The sequence below is a fragment of the Callospermophilus lateralis genome, unplaced genomic scaffold (assembly GCF_048772815.1).
Source record: "Callospermophilus lateralis isolate mCalLat2 unplaced genomic scaffold, mCalLat2.hap1 Scaffold_63, whole genome shotgun sequence".
Taxonomy (NCBI): Eukaryota; Metazoa; Chordata; class Mammalia; order Rodentia; family Sciuridae; genus Callospermophilus; species Callospermophilus lateralis.
Window position 1 is genome coordinate 19,516,776 of NW_027514713.1, and position 9,464 is coordinate 19,526,239.

Sequence of the window (9,464 nt, forward strand, 5' to 3'; positions counted from 1 at the left end):
ATTATTAAAATTATTTTGATTTTTTTTCTAGCCACATACATGTGTATACCACACTTAGCTCTTTCACTGTGCAAAAACAGGGCTAGGGCTGGGTTCCATGGTGGGTGTTGATTTGGTGAACTGTGTTATGGAAACTGATCATTACGTATTGCTGTCTCTGTGTGTGTTTCTCACCTGGCTCTGTCCATTTTATTTTTGGTTGATCTCCTACTTGCTCAGTGCAGATGGACTTCCTCCATGTGACCAGGTGAGTGGAGGAGGGGCAGAGAGTGAGGTCCACAGGGAAAACTACAGTATTACCAGTTCACTTGGGTTGCCTCTGAGGAAGGAGTGCCTCTTCTGTCTTCCAGTGTAAGCAAGTACAGTCCTCACTGACTGGATTGGTTTGGCCTGTGTGTTTATCCTGAGTCAACCACTGTAGATAAATGGACAGGATATTCTGATGCACCAGCCCTAACTCTTATGGCTACCTGCCCCTAGAATATCACTGGAGAGTAGATTCTATACATTTGCCATCCCCATCAGAACTAATGACCTTGGTTATGGGGTGGTGGAAGGGAAAAGAGTAGGTTGCAATAAAGACATAATATTCTTTTAAGAATTGTATAGGAGTAGACTTTAAAAGAATGTTTTTTTTATTGTATGTGAATTTATAATGTCAGTAAAGCTGTTCCTTAGTAAAGAAAGCTGTTCTAAAGAAAAGGGTCCTACTATCACTCCAACTGAGTTGGATATGCGATGACTCATCCACTAATGGGGGAAAGCAACTTTACCAAGATCCTTTTTACCTCCCCAATTGCCAGTCAAATATCTTGAAAACACACCCCAATTTTTCAGAGGTGACTCCTCTCCCAGTCACTCAGTAGCAAATGGCCTCTATTCTGCTGCCCTTCCTATCCTCTACTATCCCTCCTCCCCTCCCCTCCCATCCCATCTTCTTTCTCTACCCCATCTACTATAATTCATTTCTCTCTCTTGTTTTTCCCCTTTACCCTCACTTCCTCTTATAAGTAATTTTGTATAACAATGAGGGTCTTTTTCCATTACCATGCAATTTCCCCTCTCTCTCCCTATCCCTCCCCCCTCTCGTTCCTGTTTAATGGTGATCTTCTTCTCATGCTCTTCCTCTCTGCTCTGTTCATAGATTCCCTCCTTATATCAAAGAAGACATTTGGCATTTGTTTTTTAGGGATTGGCTGGCTTCACATAGCATAATCTGCTCTACTGCCATCCATTTCTCTGCAAATGCCATGATTTTGTCATTTTTTAGTGCTGAGTAATACTCCATTATGTATAAATGCCATATTTTTTTATCCATTCATCTGTTGATTGGTTGGTTCTAGGTTCGTTCCACAGTCTAGGTATTGTGAATTGTGCTGCTATGAACAATGATGTATCAGTATCCTATAGTATGCTCTTTTAAGGTCTTTAGGGAATAGTCCCAGAAGGGGAATAGCTGGGTCAAATGGGGGTTCCATTCCCAGCTTTCCCAGGAATCTCCATACTGCTTTCCAAATTGGCCGCACCAATTTGCAGTCCCACCAGATATGTACAAGTGTACCCTTTTCCCCACATCCTTGCCAGCACTTGTTGTTGTTTGACTTCATAAAGGCTGCCAATCTTACTGGAGTGAGATGGTATTTTAGGGTGTTTTTGATTTGCATTTCTCTGACTGCTAGAGATGGTGAGCATTTTTTCATGTACTTGTTGATTGATTGTATGTCCTCCTCTGAGAAGTGTCTGTTCAGATCCTTGGCCCATTTTTTGACTGGGTTATTTGTTTTCTTATTGTTTATTTTTTTGAGTTCTTTGTATATTCTGGATATTAGGGCTCTATCTGAAGTGTGAGAAGTAAAAATTTGTTCCCAGGATGTAGGCTTCCTATTTACCTCTCTTATTGTTTCTCTTGCTGAGAAAAAACTTTTCAGTTTGAGTAAGTCCCATTTGTTGATTCTTGTTTTTAACTCTTATGCTATGGGTGTCCTGTTAAGGAATTTGGAGCCCGACCCCACAGTATGTAGATTGAAGCCAACTTTTTCTTCTATCAGACACAGAGTCTTTGTTTTGATACCAAGCTCCATGATACATTTTGTGCTAACTTTTGTGCATGGTGAGAAAGGGATTCAGATTCATTTTGTTGCATATGGATTTCCAGTTTTCCCAGCACCATTTGTTGAAGATGCTATCCTTTCTTCATTGCATGCTTTTAACCCCTTTGTCAAATATAAGATAATTGTAATTTTGTGGATTGGTCTCTGTGTCCTCTATTCTGTACCATTGGTCCACCCGCCTGTTTTGGTACCAGTACCATGCTGTTTTTGTTACTATTGCTCTGTAGTATAGTTTGAAATCTGGTATCACTATACTGCCTGATTCACTCTTCCTGCTTAGAATTGCTTTTGCTATTCTGGGTCTTTTATTTTTCCATATGAATTTCATGATTGCTTTATCTATTTATACAAGAAATGCCATTGGGATTTTGATTAGCATTGCATTAAACCTATAGAGAACTTTTGGTAATGTCACCATTTTGATGATGTTAGTTCTGCCTATCCATGAACAGGGTGTATTTTCCCATCTTCTAAGATCTTCTTCTATTTCTCTCTTTAGGTTTCTATAGTTTCCATTGTATAAATCTTTCACCTATTTTGTTAGGTTGATTCCCAATTACTTAATTCTTTTTTTGAGGATATTGTGAATGGGGTGGTTTTCCTCATTTCCATTTCAGAAAATTTGTCACTGATATACAGGAATGCCTTTGATTTATGCGTGTTGATTTTATATCCTTCCACATTGCCGAATTTATTTATTAGCTCTAGTAGTTTCTTTGTAGACCCTCTTGGGTCTTCTAGGTATAAGATCATGTCATCCACAAATAGTGATAATTTAAGTTATTCTTTTCCTATCTTTATGCCTTTAATTTCTTTTGTCTGTCTAATTGCTCTGGCCAGTGTTTTAAGAACTATATTGAATAGAAGTGGTGATGGAGGACATCCCTGTCTTGTTCCAGATTTTAGAGGGAATGCCTTCAATTTTTCTTCATTCAGAATGATGCTAGCCTGAGGCTTAGCATAGATTGCTTTTACAATGTTGAGGTAAGTTCCTGTAATCCCTAGTTTTTCTAGTGTTTTGAACATAAAGGGATGCTGTTCTTTGTCAAATGATTTTTCTGCATATGTAAAAAAGTGGATGTGTAACCGATGTGATTCTGCAATCTGTATATGGGGTAAAAATGGGAGTTCATAATCCACTTGAATCAAATGTATGTAATATGATATGTCAAGAGCTTTGTAATGTTTTGAACAACTAATAATAAAAAAAGAAAAAAAAATGGCATCTATTCTTCCCCTGCCCCTAAGGAGACTTGCTTGGACACTGAGGACCTCCAGATTGCCACATCACCTTTGTCTTAAATTCTCACATATTAGGTCAAATTTTAAACAACTGAATATGCCCTTCTGCTTGATATCTCTTGACTTTTAGAATTCTACAAGGGTGGTTCATTGCAGTTTATGACAACGACCTGAACTCACCTAACCCTTAGAGCAGATATGAATTTAGAAATGACAGCTCCTTCTACCCCCATTTTAGAGATAAGACTGACATTTAGAAAAGTTAAATGACTTATTTCTGACCCCACATTTGGTACCTGGGTAGAGCTGGGATTTTCATGCTGGTATTCTGACACATGGGCCTTTTTTAAAAAAAAATTCCCAATGTACCTAGCGATATCTTACAGCAATCAGCAGATGCTTCTCCTTTTTTTTCTAACTTCTCAATCTCCTGGCTATGTCTTGATCCTTTTCCCTTAAAGAGTTTCCAGGTGGTCATCATAGTTCTGTCTCTTTCCCACATTCTCCTATTTGGAAATCTTTCCAGGTCTCTGTTGTTGATATGAGCCACCTCTCCTTCCGTCCTCTGTGCGCAGCATTTTTCAATGTCCCTGTGTCTTTAATCACCTTCAGCCTCTTATGTGCTTCCCTCTCTGATGTAGAAGATCTCCGTCACTCATCTTCATATCTCTTTCTGACCACAATGCGGTTTGCACAGGTGACAGCTTTTCATTAAAATGCAATTGAAATTAGCACTTTTGGATCAAAATACAATAGTGATAGGGTGAAATAGCAACCTACAGCATGGGAGAAAATACTGGCAAATCATGTTTTTAATAAGTGATTAATATTCAAAATATATAAAGAGTTTCTGCAACTCAACAACAACACAAAACAAAATCCAAATAACCCAATTAAAAAACAGACAAAGGACTCAGACATTTCTCTAAAGAAGACATATTTATGACATAGAAATACATGGGAAGATGATCAATATCCTTAATCATTAGGGAAATGCAACTCAAACTCAGAATCATATATTACTCCACCATCATCAGGATGGTCATTTTGAAAAATAACAATTCCTCGGCAGCAATAAAGAAAGAATGAAAGAAATCTTAGAAAATAGCAGGTGTTGTCATGGATGTGTATGAATTGGAACCCTTGTGCACTGTTGGTGAAGTTCAACATGGAGCAACCATTATGGAAAACAGTATGGAGGTTCCTCAAAGAGAATTATATTTAAAATCACCATATACTGTAGTAAATCTTCTTTTGGGTATATATTGAAAATAATTGACAGTAAGGCATGCAGACAGATATTTATACTCTGATATTCCTAGCAGCATTATTAGTAATATACAAAGGTAAAAACAACCCAAATGTCTATCACTACCTAAATGGATAAACAAAATGTTCTGTGTCAGACCAGAGGAATCTTTTGTGTGTGTGTGTGTGTGTGTGTGTGTGTGTGTGTGTAGGGGGTACTGAGAATTAAACTCAGGGGCACTCAGCCACTGAGCCACATCCCCAGCCTTATTTTGTATTTGATTTAGAGACAGAGTCTCAGTGAGTTGCTTAGCACCTCCCCGTTGCTGAGGCTGGCTTTGAACTCATGATCCTCCTATCTCAGCCTCCTGAACCACTGGAATCACAACTGTGTCACCGTGACTGGCCTAAAGGAATCCTATTCAGCCTCACAAAGGAAGGAAATTCTGTTATATTCTACAACGTGGATGAACTTTGAAGACATCATGTTAAGTGAAATAAGCCAGACAACAAAAGAACAGATGTACTATGTTTCTATTTATATGAGGAGCCTAGCATGGTCAACTTTATGGAGACACGAAGTAGAATATTGATTACAAGCAGCTGACAGGGGGGACAAAGAATGGGAGTCATTGTTAAATGGACACAGAGTTTCAGGTTGACACAATAAAAAAGTTTTGGAAATGGCTGGTGATAAGGGTTGCACAGCAGTATGAATGTCCCTAATGTCACCAAACTGGACCCTTAAAAATGGCTATACTGGCAGATTTTATGTCATGTATAGTTAGCCACCCTAAAAAATATCAGAAGAAAGGCAACTGAATCAAACATTACAGAGGACATCCATAACATTCCTTGTGATCTCTGGTGGTGGTGGTGGAACACAGTGGGTTAAGCGCCCTAATTCCAGGGATGGCCAGCCATCAAACTGAACTTCACTTAGGAGCCATAGAACCTTGAGCAGGTGACTGAGCTCACCAAGCCTCACTCCCTAGCTTGATAACTGGCATAACAGTAGGAAAAACTCTGTGGGTCTGGTTATGAGGATGAGATCAGGACTGCAGAAATCTTAGCAAGTGCTTGAACTACAGCAGGACTTCAGCAAATTGAAGCTATTAGGGTGATTTCACATATTTGACATATGCTAAATAATCAGGACAATTTATGGAGTTTCTCAATGAGTTCTTGCATCCTGGGCTATCGCCTGGGATGGAATCTCTGTGCAGTCATCCATTGGCAGGGACATACAGAGTCTTAATGTCTTCAGTTTGCCTTATCCTTACTCCCCCTTCATCTGCCTATTGAACTCAGACCTGCAAAGGATGAGCAAACCAGATAGGTGAGGCTTGGCAGCCATCCTTGGAAAAAATCCACGGCATGGATATAACTCAGAAGCCATTTTTCCACTGTGCATTTTTTGCCTCACCCTGTAGTCCTGGCCCTGGTATGCCTGGGTGTGCATTGGGGCTGATGACATTTGGGACACGTTTTGTGATATGATTAAGTCAGAGGCTGCACAGGGTATTGTTTAATTAATACAAACATGTCTGCATTCCCATGTAAGAGGTTGTTTCTTGTCTTGCTATGCAATTCCACAGAGCATATCTGAGGGTAGGGTTCCCTTTGAACTATGCAAGGGGTTTGTCCTCAGATCAGCATCACAGGTCTTGGAACATGAACAGAACAGGGTCCTTTTGGGATCACTGACCCGTGTGACTCAAAAAAGAAATTATAGAGTAGCAAAGTGGAAAAGCTTGCTTAAACGTGGAGAATATGTTGATCTGCATTTGTTCATTAGGAATCTGAGCACATTTAACAATTTGTGTTACCTATGGAGTGTGGGTTACTAAGTAAATGCACCCAATGCATAAGATATTTCAGGTAAATGTTTAAACCGTTTTTGAGAACTAACTGTTTTTATCAAGGATTTAACTTGGCCAGTTTCTAGGAATTCTCCAAAATCTTTTATTCTAGTCAAATTTATCTCATTTCCTCTCCCCTACCTGGAAAAACCCCCCGCTCCCTGGTCTATTATCTCCCAGATCTTTGATTTTATGCCTTTATTCACTGAGCAGGAAAGCCTGTTCCTCTCTCCTCTAATGCCAACTAAGACATAAAACATTGACAGGGCACCTAGCTAGTAGTGTTGGAGTCTGTGTTAAGTGTGGGGTCACAGAGAAAAATGAGGCATAGGAGAAAATAACTATAGGGGATAAGACTTTGGTGTTAGAAGAACATAGATATGAGACCCAGCTCTATCATTTCATGTCTGTGTCAAAGGGAAAATTTCTTCATCTTTGTAATCCTTAGAGTATTTATTATTGTTTTGATTTTTTTTGGAAGGGGTTGTTTTAGTGACAGAGTCTTGTTAGGTTGCCCAGGCTGGCCTGGTCCTCTTGGGCTCAGGTGAGTCTCTTACTTCAGAACCTGAGACTACAGCTAGCCTCAGGTTTCTGATGTATAAAATGTAGAGAATCCCAGTATCATCTCCAGAGGATTGCTATACAAGTCAAATGAAATGGAATGTCTATTAGGCAGATATTTCTCATTGCAAGGATTAGAAGCAGAACCTAAAATAGCACAAGCGAAAAAGAGGCTATGCTCATGTAACTGAAAGGTCTAGAAATGAATTTCAGGTTTTACTAAATGCAGATATCAAGTTTTTATTTTGCTTTATTCTCTATCAACTTGATTCTTAAGAGATCTCTCTAGATCTGCACTATTATCATCTAATTAGTAAAGTTCCAGCAAAACCAGATCTAGGCTTCATTATATCAGTCTGTGTCATCTTGACCCATGGCCATAGTTAGGGAGGTGGAATATTTTGAGAAATCCTACCTTGGTCCTAGAACCACTGATCGCAACCACATATTTTGGGAAGATAGGAAAGAGAGGTAGGGAAGGAGGACTTCCTCAAAGTAAGATCTGGATTGCATTTCCAAAGAAGGGGAATTGGATACCAGTAGGCAAAAAATGAGGTATCTACCTGAGCAGATTAACTGGCATGTAGAAATGTTTGCTATTATAATTACTACCTTGAAAATGATTATAATAAAAATAGTGGTTAGGTTTCCCATTATAATGGCAAAGATAAGCCTTAAATTAGAAGGGACCCAAAAAACCAAAGGCTGGATGTTCTCTGATAAGTCGATGCTAACACGCAATAAGGCAGAGGGGTGGAATAGAAGTACTTTGGATTAGACCAAGAGGGATGAAGGAAAGGGAAGTGGGGTGGGAATGGGAAAAACAGTGGAATGAATGGGACAGAACTTTCCTATGTTCATATATGAACACATGACCAGTGAAACTCCACATCATGGACAACCACAAGAATGGCTGTATAATATGTCAAAACACATTCTACAGTCGTGAATATCTAAAAAGAACAAATAAAGAAAAGAAAAAAATGGAAGGATCAGGATCATTATGGCAGGTTTACCAGCAGCACTTGGAGCAGATCCTGAGTTGAAGAATAACTGAAGGACTGTTTGTTCTCACTGGTCACTGAAAAACGTCCCGGGATAACAGGAAAGGACAACAACAAATTGCCCCAATTTCCCCATAATGACCCTTTATGAAATACATTATTTTGTAATAATGAAGGTTTTCTGACTTTTTTAAAAATTTATACTGGTCTCTAATTGGACATGCTTTGAATAAATTTGTTGATTTCCTAGGAAAGCCAAATTTATGAAGTCATCCTAAGTTATCTTCAGTGTCCTTCCAAGCATTTTACACCTGGGTGGGCATGCAGTGAGTCGCTCAGTGAGTGCTTGTTGATATAGGTGCAAATAATTCTTATACACTAATTAAAACTAGCCCCTAACATCAGGTTCGGCACTTTGTTGGCTTTGTTTTTTTCAATTTATGAGGCATAAACTAGAAAAACAACAGCATTTGTTTTCTTTTCAAATATTTTTCTATTCACAATTTACTAATATACACTGGCTTTGTACACAGTAGTGTGATTTTACAGTACACACACTCTGGAATATTTATTCCTTTGTTTACACACTACTCAAAAGTTATTTTCTTTATTTTACCCAAAATAAGAGTTTTTTCACAGTCTTCCATTTTAAGCTCAGGTATTTTTTAAATGCATCATAATAAAGAAATACCTTGCAAATAAATTCTTAAACACACACACCTAAATTTCAGACTTTATTTTGTTTTCAGCTCCCCCCAAAATGTCCATTATTTATAATCCCATTATGTCCCTCAGATATTGGATCATGTAATATTTTGGGGTGATTAATTTTTTTCTTTTTTTTTTTTTTAGTGCTGTAAGATCAGAATCTCAGCTTCTTAAAAATGTGCTTCAAGATCTATTTCACTTAGGAAGATCACATGATAAATAGGAAGTATAAACAATTGACCTTCAAAATCCTTTTATTTTTGCAGTGAACTTTTAATAAGTTCAATCCATTGTTTTCCATCCATTATGCCCAAAGAAATATATTCTGCTTGATTTATAATGCACAGGTATATTATTTTCCTAAGTTATAATTAATACATACAAGGTGCTCTGGTTAATTAGGAAACATTTAATCATTTGTTTTTCCATGAAAAGAATTCTTAACCCATTTTTTGCTGCATATCCACAGACTCTCATCAGTGTTTTGCTGGGGTGGGGGGGGGGGTTGCCCTGTTGGTGCTTAGGCTCCCCCTGCCTCCCATCTGATGCAATTCTTGCAAAATTGCCTTACATAGCTGCTCTGGCAATACCAGCAGTACCTATGGGTTCCTATCACTACCCTACCCACAAATGGCTCCACTTTATGGTGGAAGGAGTGCACCACAGGTGTGGGCAGCCAGTCTGAATGAATATGCATACTCCTTCCCATGATTGGACAGGCTCTATCA